Source organism: Nomascus leucogenys, chromosome 4 (assembly GCF_006542625.1).
Source record: "Nomascus leucogenys isolate Asia chromosome 4, Asia_NLE_v1, whole genome shotgun sequence".
Lineage (NCBI taxonomy): Eukaryota > Metazoa > Chordata > Mammalia > Primates > Hylobatidae > Nomascus > Nomascus leucogenys.
Window position 1 is genome coordinate 100108293 of NC_044384.1, and position 12721 is coordinate 100121013.

The 12721-nt window shown below is 42.3% G+C and overlaps 1 protein-coding gene and 1 non-coding gene across 4 annotated transcripts in view; one reads left to right on the forward strand and one right to left on the reverse strand.

Annotated features, from left to right (window-relative positions):
* The window catches only part of RAD54L2 (RAD54 like 2), a 126078-nt gene that overhangs the window by 46621 nt on the left and 66736 nt on the right, over window positions 1-12721 (reverse strand). The gene's annotated exons all lie outside the window — the stretch shown is intronic.
* On the forward strand, window positions 7010-7134 carry LOC115834975. The gene has a single exon (XR_004029956.1). It is a non-coding gene; the product is annotated as a U6atac minor spliceosomal RNA (small nuclear RNA).

A 12721-nucleotide genomic window follows, 5' to 3' on the forward strand; every position in this document is an offset into this window, starting at 1 on the left:
CTTTGGGAGGCCAAGGCAGGCAGATCACGAGGTCAGGAGATTGAGACCATCCTGGCTAACACAGTGAAACCCTGTCTCTACTAAAAAAAAAAAAAAAAAAAAAATACAAAATATAAGCTGGGCATGGTGGCACGTGCCTGTAGTCCCAGCTACTTGGGAGGATGAGGCAGGAGAATTGCTTGAACCCGGGACGTGGAGGTTGCAGTGAGCCGAGATCGCACCACTGCACTCCAGCCTGGTTGACAGAGTGAGACTCCGTCTCAAAAAAAACACTTATATATCTAGAAACATGTATGTATTAAATATACATTATATATTATCTATTTAAAATGTGGTGTTTGTATTTATATTTTAGAGACAGAATTTTGCTCTGTCAGGAGAGTTGAAGTGCTGTGGCATAATCATGGCTCACTCACTGCAGCCTGAAACTCCCAGGTTCATGTGATCCTCCTGCTCAAGTAGTTCTCCTGAGCAGCTGGGACTACAGGCAAGCACTACCACACCTAGCTAATTTTTAAATTTTTTGTAGAGACAGGGTCTCACTATGTTGCCCAGGCTGATCTTGAACTCCTAGCTTCAAGTAATCCTCCCGCCTCAGCCTCCCAAATCTCTGGGGTTACAGACATGAGTCACCATACCTGGCCTAGAATATATTTCTAAAACTCTTACAATTCAGTAAGACTACACAGAATCCAATAAAAAGGGGCAAATGAGGAGAAACAGATACTTTACAAAAAGAGACATACAAATAGCCAATGAACATGTGAAAAGATGCTCGATATCATTAGAAAAATGCAAATTTAAAATATGAGATGACATTTGACACTCACTAGAATAACTAAAACTAATAACAAGTGCTAACAAAGATGTGGGGCACCCGGAACTCTCATACACTGCTGGCAGGAGTAAAGAGTGGTATAATCACTTTGGGAAACACTTTGGCAGTTTCTTATCAAGTTAAACACATCTATTACATATAACCCAGCGATTCACTTCTTGGTATTTTATCTAAGAGAAATGAAAACATATCTATAATTTTGTAAAAAACAGCAAACCATCTCTAGATGAATGTTCAGAGCAGCTTTATTCATAAAAGTCAAATGTCCATCAACAGGTGAATGGATAAACAAGTTTTAGTACACTAATATGATTGGAATACTACTCAACAATAAAAAGGAACAAACTATGGACACGTGCAACAACACAGGTGAATCTCACAGACATTATGCTGAGCAAAAGAGGCCATACACAAAAGAATATGTATTGTATAATTTCATTTATATCAAATTCTAGAATAGGAAAAGCTAATCTATAATGACAGAAATCAGTTCATTGGTTGCCTGGAAAATTAAAGCCCAGAAAGAGGAATTTCTGGGACCACAGATATTTTCTTTTCTTTTCTTTTTTTTGAGACAGAGTCTCACTCTGTCACTCAGGCTGGAATACAGTGGCACGACTGCCATTCACTGCAACCTCTGCCTCCTGCGTTCAAGGAATTTTCCTGCCTCGGCCTCCCAAGTAGCTGGGATTACAGGTGCCTACCACCAAGCCCAGCTAATTTTTCTATTTTTAGTAGAGACGGGGTTTCACCATGTTGGCCAGGCTAGTCTCAAACTCCTCACCTCAGGTGATCCATCCACCTCAGCCTCCCAAAGTGCTGGGATTACAGGCATGAGCCACCACGCCCAGCTGACAGTGGATATTTTCTTTACCTTGATTATTACCTGGATGTATACAACCAATAGTCATGTACATGTGAAATATGTGAGTTTTATTGTATTTAAATTATATATTAATGCTGACTTTTTTAAAAAAAAACTTATGATATTGCTAAACTTATGCTTAGAAGGAAATACATAGCCTTAAATGAACATGCTTAAAAAGAATAAAAGGCAAAAAATCAATGATATAAATTTTCTTCTCAAGAAATTAGAGATACCAGAAGTTGGAAGGGTAGGGAAGAGACGATGAAGAGATACTGATTAATGAGTATAAATATACAGTATAATAGAAGAAATAAGACCTAGTGTTTGATAGATCAGTAGGATGACTATACAATACTCTACTGTATTATTTCAAAATAGCTAGAAGGGAATAATTTAAATGTTTCTAGCATAAAGAAAAGACAAATATTGAAAGTTATGGATATCTCAATTATACTGATTTGATCTTGAAAAATATGAATGTATTAAATTATCACATGTGCCCCCCAAATATGTACATTATGCATCAATTTAAAAAAACTTTTTTGAAAAAGAAGAAATTAGAGAAAGAACTAGAAATTAAACCCCAGAAAAGTAGTAGGAAGAAAACAAAAAGCAGATTAATAAAACAGAGAAATGAAAAATAATGTTAAGAATAAAAACATTGTAATATTCTTTATAAACCAGACATAAGTTTAAAAAAAGAACAAAACCACAACCAAAACTTCACTGTTTTGAAAAGACAAGTACAAATGCTGCCTCCTCACAAGACTCCTGACCACTCTAGCTGAAATAGGCCCTTCCTCCCCACTGCTGGGGCTCACTCCTTTATTGTCTACATGATTTTTACCAAAATCTTACCAATTCTAGTAATTTGATCAAACACTTGTCATCTGTCTCTCCTTCTAGAATGTAGCTCCTTGAGGGCAGGGATTATGTCCATCTCATTCACCATTGTATCATTATGCCTGACAAAAATGCCTGTCACATAACAGACATTCAATAATTAATTTTAAATGAGCTTAGTTTTAAAGTTTTGCCACTAGAGTAAAATATGTATGAATAAAAAATCCACTGAGGTATATCAGATCTTATTCAATATGTTTATTTATCATCTACAACCACACGTTGATATTCTCTGTGGACCACGCTTTCCCTAATTCTTCATGTTATACAAAGCCAATATATTTGCCAAGAGGCCTAAATAAATTAAAAACTCAGCTGGGCGCAGTGGTTCACGCCTATAATCCCAGCCCTTTGGGAGGCCAAGGCGGGTGGATCACCTGAGGTCAGGAGTTCAAGATCAGCCTGGCCAACATGGTGAAACCCCATCTCTACCAAAAATACAAAAAGTTAGCCAGGCATGGTCGTAGGCGCCTGTAATCCCAGCTATTTGGGAAGCTGAGGCAGGAGAATCGCTTTAACTCGGGAGGCAGAGATTGCAATGAGCCAAGATCATGCCATTGCACTACAGCCTGGGCAACAAGAGCAAAACTCCATCACAAAAAAATAAAATAAAATAGAATAAAATAAAATAAAAATTAATTAATTAAAAACTCATGCAGGCCGGGCGCGGTGGCTCACGCTTGTAATCCCAGCACTTTGGGAGGCCAAGGCGGGCAGATCACGAGGTCAGGAGATCGAGACCATGGTGAAACCCCGTCTCTACTAAAAATACAAAAAATTAGCCGGGCGTGGTGGCGGGCGCCTGTAGTCCCAGCTACTCGGAGAGGCTGAGGCAGAAGAATGGCGTGAACCTGAGAGGCGGAGCTTGCAGTGAGTGGAGATTGCGCCACTGCACTCCAACCTGGGCGCCAGAGCAAGACTCCGTCTCAAAAAAAAAAAAAAAACTCATGCAAACCAAAATGTAATTCACCTTTGAAATAGTCATGAAGCCAGTTTGAGGAAAAAAAAAAAAAATTCCTCATCATAGTTACACCCTGGGATGAAAAAAATCATCATAGCATTAATATTAAAGACTGTTAGGGGGTTCTAATTTAAATATATCTTTAAAAATGAGATTAGAGGCCAGGCGCCAGTGGCTCCCGCCTGTAATCCCAGAACTTTGGAAGGCCAAGAGAGGAAGACTGCTTGAGCCCAGGAGTTCAAGACCAGCCCGGGCAACATAATGATACCTTGTCTCTACTAAAATTTTAAAAATTACCCCGATATGGTGGCACATGCCTATATTCCCAGCTGCTAGAAGGCCAAGATGGGAGGTTCACTTAAGCCAAGGAGTTCAAGGTTGCAGTGAGTTATCATTGCACCACTGCACTCCAACCTGGGCAACACAGCAAGATCTTGTCTCAAAAAAAAAAAAAAAAAAAAAAAAAGAGATCTGAGAGCAAGGGGACCAAGATCATTCTGCCTGCTCAAGAAACAACCTAAGCCAGGTGTGGTGGCTCATGTTTGTAATCCCAGCGCTTTGGGAGGTTGAGGCAGAAGGATCACTTGAGGTCAGGAGTTCGAGACCAGGCTGAGGAACACAGCAAAAGCCTGTATCTACAAAAAATAAAAAAAAATTGCTGGGCATGGTGGCGCATGCCTGTAGTCCTAGCTACTTGGAAGGCTAACATGAGAGGATTACTGGAGGCCAGGAGATCTAGGTTACAGGGAACTAAGATCATTCCACTGCCCTCCAGCTTGGGCAACAGAGCAAAACTCTGTTTCTAGAGAAAAAAAAAAGAAACAAAACATGAAGAAATGAAATGGCCAGCCTTCCCACTCAGCTCTCACAAGGGATGGGAACAACTACAAACCATTTTTAAAAGATAGCAGGGCTACACGGGGTTTCTCAACCTTAGCACTACTAACATTTGGGATTAGATAACGCTGTGGTGGGAGAAGCTATCCTGTGTGCTGTAGGACGTTTATCCCTGACCTCTATCCACTAGATTCCAGTAGTAGCATCCTGATTGTAACAACCAAAAATATCTCCAGACATTGATTAAATGTCCCCTTCAGGGCCAAATCACTCCCAGTTGCGAATCACTGCTTTAGCAGAATTAATACAACAATCATTCTTTAACACAACTACATGCCATTTTTTTTTTTTTTTTTTTGGAGACAGAGTCTCACTCTATCGCCCAGGCTGGAATGCAGTGGCATGATCTCAGCTCACTGCAACCTCCACCTCCCAGGTTCAAGCAATTCTCCTGCCTCAGCCTCCTGTGGCTGGGATTACAGGTGCGCGCCACCATGCCCAGCTAATTTTTGTATTTCTACTAGAGACAGGGTTTCGCCATGTTGGCCAGGCTGGTCTCGAACTCCTGATCTCGTGACCCGCCCGCCTCAGCCTCCCAAAGTGCTGGGATTATAGGCGTGAGCCACCACGCCCGGCCTACATGCCTTTTTAACCATCTTAAATTCTATCCCTGTACTGAAGACAATTAATTTTGACTCTGCAAAGCAGCATCATGATGATTTTTGGCCACCACTGCAACCATAGGCAAGAATTACCATGTTCTCAGCAAACCAGTCGCAAAGTGGGAACGTCTCAGCTAGAGGTAAAAGAAGAAAGACTAAATTTGATAACTTGAAGATTCTAGTTAAATTTCTGAATAACACAGAGTTATGAAAGCACATGCCTGGGGCCGGGCTTGGTGGCTCACGCCTGTAATCCCAGCACTTTGGGAGGCCGAGGCAGGTGGATCACAAAAACAAGGTCAGATAGAGACCATCCTGGCTAACATGGTGAAACCCCATCTCTACTAAAAATATAAAAAAATTAGCTGGGTGTGGTGGCAGGCGCCTGTAGTCCCAGTTACTCAGGTGGCGGAGGCTGGAGAACGGCGTGAACCTGGGAGGCAGAGCTTGCAAGTGAGCTGAGATTGTGCCACCGCACTCCAGCCTGGGCGACAGAGCGAGACTCGTCTTAAATAAATAAATAAATAAATAAGTAAAAAAATAAATAAATAAAATAAAGTACATGCCTTTTCTACTAAAATCTTACAGACACGGTAATATCAAGAAAAATTTCAAAAAGTCCAAACTTTTAAAATCCAAATTAAAACTGAAGACACTGATGAAAATCATATTCCAATCTTTAAAGTATGCCTCTCCTATGTTCACTTACTTTTTCACTCATGAAATAAATGACTATGAAACAATGGAAAAGATTGCTTAAACTAACTACAATAAAATTACAGGTTTTGTTTTTTTTTTTTTTTACAACAAAGACCATCATGAACAAAGTTAAAACATAAGCCAACAGACTAGCTGTTACTAACAACATAAGTATATAAGTAACAAAGGATTAGTATATCCAAAATACAAAAAGAACATTTACAAATATGTAAAACACTGTTATCTCACATATCCAAACCTAACATCATTACATCACTGCTTCAGAAATTTGAGCTAATTCTTTTTTTTTGTTTTGTTTCGTTTCGTTTCATTTTGAGACAGTCTTGCTCTGTCACCCAGGCTGGAGTACAGTGGTGTAATCTCGGCTCACCACAACCTCCGCCTCCTAGGTTCAAGCGATTATCCTGCCTCAGCTTCCCAAGTAGCTGGGATTACAGGTGCCCACCATGCCCAGCTAATTTCTGTTTTTTTAGTAGAGATGGGGTTTTGCCATGTTGGCCAGGCTGGTCTTAAACTTCTGACCTCAGGTGATCCGCCCGCCTCAGCCTCCCAAAGTGCTGGGATTACAGGCGTGAGCCACTGTACCCGGCCTTGAGCTGATTTTTAAAAGTACTCCCCAACTTTCTCCAATCACTCAACTTCATTATTCCATCAGTTATGAGAAAAGATCCACTAATTTTATCTGTCTTTAACCAAAGTCCTTATGCCAAACATAAATGCTGAATCACATATTTGGTTTGATTTCCCTCATTCCTTCCATCTCCCAGAATTCCAGAAGCAATCTTATATGTAGCCATCACCACACATTAAGGATGGGAAACTCTACTGCCCAGGGACCAGAGAATATAGAGAGAGCTAGGTCCTACCTGAAAATGGCTGCAGCTCATTCAAAAGTGCTGTATGAAAGGAGAGAAGGTAGGCCAGGCGCGGTGGCTCACACCTGTAATTCCAGCACTTTGGGAGCCCTAGGCAGGTGAATCACGAGGTCAGGAGTTCATGACCAGCCTGGCCAAGATGGTCAAACTCGTCTTTAGTAAAAATATAAAAATTTGCCGGGCGTGGTGGCTGGCACCTGTAATCCCAGCTACTCGGGAGGCAAAGGCAGAGAATTGCTTAAACCCGGAGGCCGAGGTTGCAGTGAGCCAAGATTGCGCCACTGCACTCCGGCCTGGGCAACAGAGTGAGACTCCGTCTCAATCAAAAAAAAAAAAAAAAAAAAAAGAAAGAAAGAAAGGAGAAAAGGTTAACACTCCCCTTGACAAGGATGAAAGAGGCCCTCAGCCTGACAATACACATACAGTTAAGGCACAGCCACCTACTTTGAGGCATTGAACCACAGCTTTTATAACTAAAAGAATATAATTGGATTGTTTGCAAGATAAACAGTAAATGCTTGAGGGGATGGATACCCCATCTTCCATAATGTGATTATTATGCATTTATGCATGTATCAAAACATCTCATATACTCCATAAATATATACACCTACTATGTACTCACAAAAATTAAAAAAAAAAAAAAAGTCAACAGGCAATCCTTGGTCCCTGTTAACCCATCTGAACCCTTCCTTCCAGGCACTGCCAAAGGATTCAAGTGACAATAGGTTGGAGAGGAAACAAGAGCTCCTCTTACAATTTTACCTCCAAGGGTCTCTCATCTCTCTAAGGCAAAAAAAAAAAAAAAAATCTATTAAAGGAATGGGCTAAGTATCTGAATAGGAGAACAGAGGTGATAAAATATTTTCTTCCTTACTTCCCAAAGTATGAGTAAAACATGGGAAGAAATAAAAATAGAATTAAAGCCTTAAGCATATTATTCTTGGAAACCTCTGAATCACTAAAGGGCCAGTGATTCCTCCACCTGCCATTATGCATTAGAAGGAATAAAATGTTTCCAGATGCTGCAGTTGCCTGACGTGTTGGGTTTAGAGCTGGTATAAGGGTCATGTCAATCGGTGCTGGGCTTCCCGCCCTTCTTAGGGGCTCCAGCTGGCAGCCTCTCTCAAGGAGACCCAGAAAGCTCTCTCCTAGCATCTCCAGAGAGCCTGGGAGCTGAGAGTTGGGGGAGCAAAAGGAATCTTTATATCCCAAAAGGGGAGATTATTAAAGAAGATGCATTCATCCTTTTTTTTTTTTTTTTTTTTTTTTTTTGAGATGGAGTCTTGCTTTTGTCACCCAGGCTGGAGTGCAGTGGCACAATCTTGGCTTACTGCAACCTCTGCCTCCCAGGTTCAAACGATTCTCCTGCCTCAGCCTCCTGAGTAACTGGGATTATAGGCGCCTGCTACCACGCCCAGCTAATTTTTGTATTTTTAGTAGAGATGGGGTTTCGCCATATTGGCCAGGCTGGTCTCAAACTCCTGACCTCAAGTGATCCACCCACCTCGGCCTCCCAAAGTGCTGGGATTACAGGCGTGAGCCACCAGGCCCAGTCCCAAAGATTCATTCTTTAATAATGAATGAGATACAGGTAATAATGAGAACAAATCTGTTTGTAGCCTTGGGGGATTGTGATCCTTCCCTAAGGGCTCAGACAGGTAAAGTCTCATGTTATAGTGCAGAATCGCATCCATTCTCCCTCTCCAAAATCCATTTTATTTATTTACGTATTTATTTTGAGACCGAGTCTCACTCTGTCACCCAGGCTGGAGTGCAGTGGCTCGATCTCAGCGCACTGCAAGCTCCGCCTCCTGGGTTCACGCCATTCTCCTGCCTCAGCCTCCAGAGTAGCTGGGACTACAGGCGCCTGCCGCCATGCCCGGCTAATTTTTTTTACCCCAAATTCATTTTAAATGGTAACAGCGGTATGGAATAGTATACAAATCTTTCCATAACACACAAACTCCTCTAAGGCCCCATGTGAGGTGGCCACATCAAGCAAGAAGAAACTAAGAGAGGTAACTACTGTCCCTTTTAAGAAAGAATGGGCAAAAAGAAACAATAGCTCATTCTGCTTATTTGAGAGGACTCAGGTATACAAACTAAAGTGATAATCCTCCCAAATTTTTTGCTATTATGTCTGTTACCTTAAGAGAGAAGACAATAAAATTGATCCTATGAACAAACAAAGGCATGCTAGTAACCTGCAGGGTGTGGGGGCGGAATCAACAGAACTCAGTTTACTATTCAGTTCTACTGGTGAACACTTTGAAGCAGAGACCACAAACCGCACACACACACACACACACACACACACACACACACACACACACACACACAAATGCCCAGAAGGATTCAGTAGTTGAGAAAAAAAGGACTGAACAAAGACTGGGGTTTCACAAGCAGAGCATCAGATGTCACAGCAGACACCATGCTGGGAAAGCACAAGAGGCAAAGAAGAAAAAAGAAACCTTTACAAAATCACAAATTAAAGAATATTGCGATAGCCCATAATTTCCTCCACAAAATGCACTCAAGTATAACTGAAAATTTTAAATGATCCCTTCAAAACCTTAATGATGATAAGAATTGCTGATTTGGGAGCAGAGAACAGAGTAGGTTGAAGTGCATATGCTGTGGAGGGCAGGGCCAAGTTACCAGTTCCCACACCCCAGCCTAAGAGAAGGGATAAAGCAAGCATCATTTAAAGCCATGCCTTGGCAAAATAATACACTAATGCATGTAATGAGCCTTCTGACCTATCTCGTTAGTTGAAACCCTAAATCTTAACCCTGTGAATGCAAAAAGCTGAAGAGTAAACTCTGGTCAGAGAAGACAGGTAAAGCCTTTTCTGACTGGCCGTTTAAAAAATAAAACAGGCTGGGTGCGGTGGCTCACACCTGTAATCCCAGCACTTTGGGAGGGCAAAGCAGGCAGATCACTTGAGACCAGCCTAGCCAACATGGTGAAACCCCATCTCTACTAAAAATACAAATATTAGCCAAGCGTGGTGGTGGGCACCTGTAATCCCAGCTACTCAGGAGGGTGAGGCAGGAGAATCTCCTGAACCAGGGAGGCGGAGGTTGCAGTGAGCTGAGATCACACCACTGCACTCCAAACTGTGCAACAAAGCTAGACTCCCATCTCAAAATAATAATAATTAAAAATAATAATAATAATAATAATAAATAAAACAATAGGCCAGGCGCGGTGGCTCATGCCTGTAATCCCAGCACTTTGGGAGGCCAAGGTGGGGGGATTACCTGAAGTCAGCAGTTTGAGACCAGCCTGGCCAACATGATGAAACCCTGTTTCCACTAAAAATACAAAAATTAGCCAGGTGTGTGGCAGGCGCCTGTAATACCATCTACTTGGGAGGGTGAGGCCAGAGAATAGCGTGAACCCGGGAGGTGGAGGTTGCAGTGAGCCAAGATTGCACCACTGCACTCCAGACTGAGGGACACAGCAAGACTCTGTCTCAAAATAAATAAATACATACATACATACATACATAAAAAAATAAAACAATAAACTTTTTCCATAGGGTGATATAAAATTCAAAGAAAATATGTATCTATCTGGGGCCACGCTGTAATGGTGCTTCCTGATGGGTGAAAAGAAAGGAACAATGAAAAGAAGAGTTGCTAAAACACAGTACAAAATCTCTAAGCTAGAAGAGCATTTTTAGAGCAGTGGCTCTCTCAAGATCCTACACTCCACAATGTCACCATCAAGGAAAAAAAATCTCATCCTTGCCTTTTCTCTTGTCCATCACAGATTCTGTACCTAAAGAGTATACCTAAGAATCTCAGGCTACTCCTCTCCATACCATTGCCACTACCTGGTCTGGCTTCCTACACCAACCTCCACAGTCTCCCTGCCTCCTAACTTGCTTCCTCTCCAACCCACAATGCAGACAGTGTGAGCTTTCTGAATTTGACCATGTGAGTCTTCACCCACCCAGGATCTTTTAAGACACTACACCTATCCCTTTTGCACTTAGGATAAAAATCTAAAATGCTTAAAGGTTCTTTTGATTGCTCACCTCTAGCCTTCTCTCTGACCACCAACTACCTCCCGCCAACCACCTCCACCCACACAGCTTCTGCTCAATGGTCTCCAGCCTCAAAATCGCAGTGCTCTCACAGGTCTCTGGGCCTTTGCTAATGCTATCTCCTTCTTTCCCCACCTCTTAATCCAACAGTTACAAATGAATTCTAATTCATGTTCTCAGGTTTCAGTTTAATGATTATTTCTCCAGAAAGCCTTCTCTAGGTTCCTTTCTCTTTATTCCAGTGTGCCCAACATTACCACACTGCAGTGCCTATCAGTAAAAATGCAGAGAAAAAGGCAATGGCTGCTGCTGTCTCTAATTATAATTGAGAAACTACATTCAAAACTAGACGTATTTAAAATACATAAAATTCAGGCCGGGCACAGTGACCCATGCCTGTAATCCCAGAACTTTGGGAGGCCGAGTCAAGTGGATCACTTGAGGTCAGGAGTTCGAGACCAGCCTAGCCAACATGGTGAAATCCTGTCTCTACTGAAACTACAAATTAGCCAGGTGTGATGGTAGCACACCTGTAATCCCGGCTACTAAGGAGGCTGAGGCAGGAGAATCGCTGAAACCTGGGAGGTGGAGGCTGCACTGAGCCAAGATTGCACCACTGCATACCAGCCTGGGCAACAAGAGTGGAACTCCATCTCTAAAAAAAAAAAACCCTCAAATTCAAGCAAATACATCCTGGGCAACAAGAGCGAAACTCCATCTCGAAAAAAAAAAAACCCCTCAAATTCAAGCAAATACATCCTGTTTCTGTATTCTAAATTGTATCAAAAGCCACTGGAAGGCCAGGCGCAGTGGCTCACACCTGTAATCTCAGCACTTTGGGAGGCTGAGGCGGGTGGATCACTTGAGGTCAGGAGTTTCAGACCAGCCTGGCTAACATAGTGAAACCCCATCTCTACTAAAAATACAAAATTATCTGGGCATGGTGGTGGGGGTCTGTAATCTCAGCTACTCGGGAGGCTGAGGCAAGAGAATCACTTGAACCCAGGAGGCAGAGGCTGCAGCGAGCGGAGATCTTGCCACTGCACTGCAGCCTGGGCAATAGATCAAGACTCAGTCTCAAAAAAAAAAAAAAATTAGCCAGGTATGGTGGTTCACACCTGTAATCCCAGCTACTCGGGAGGCGGAGGCAAGAAGAATCACTTGAACGTGGGAGGCAGAGGTTGCAGCGGGCTGAGATCACGCCACTGTACTCCATCCTGGGCAACAGAGTGAGATTCCATCACAAAAAAAAGAAAAAAGAAGACCATTGGAAGACTTCAGAAGATAACAATTTAAAGAATACTTAACCACCTTCCCTTCAGGAGGGTTGGCAGAACAACTATTGCCTACAGCCCCAGTCCCAAGTCTGTGGTGAGCCCTGCTAGAGAGGAACCCCATTGTATTCCCAGTCATGTCCAAGGCCATCTAACAACTACTCCAGTCACTCCTGCAGGAGCACTGGGTCCAGCCCATCAGCAATGCTTATTATCCTTCTTCAGCTATTTAGTCACCTTACGAACATAAACTAATTCAGTCATCAAACAACCCCATTAAGGAGATCATGCTCTAATTGTTCCCATTTTACAGATGAGGACATTTACCTCACAAAGCCCTAAGGAGTAAAGATAAGATTTGATTCCAGGTGGTTGATTTGTCTACAAGGTCCATGCTCTAAGCCACCACATTGCACTACCTCCCCTCTACTCCCATTTCCCTGAAAGCTATGTGGGAACAAAATAGAGAGTTCAGATCCACACATGTATTATACCTTGGTTTACAACAAAGGGTACAACAACAATGCAATGCAGAGTGCTGGATAAATTAGATAACCATACTGGGGCAAAGGGGGTGAACCTCGACCCCTATCTCACATCATACGAAAATTAATTTCAGATGGATTACAAACCTAAATGATGGATTCCAAAACCAAACTCCTATCTGCTCCCCATCTGTATCTCCCCACAATCTTCCCAAGCTCAGAAAATGGCATCTTCCAGTTT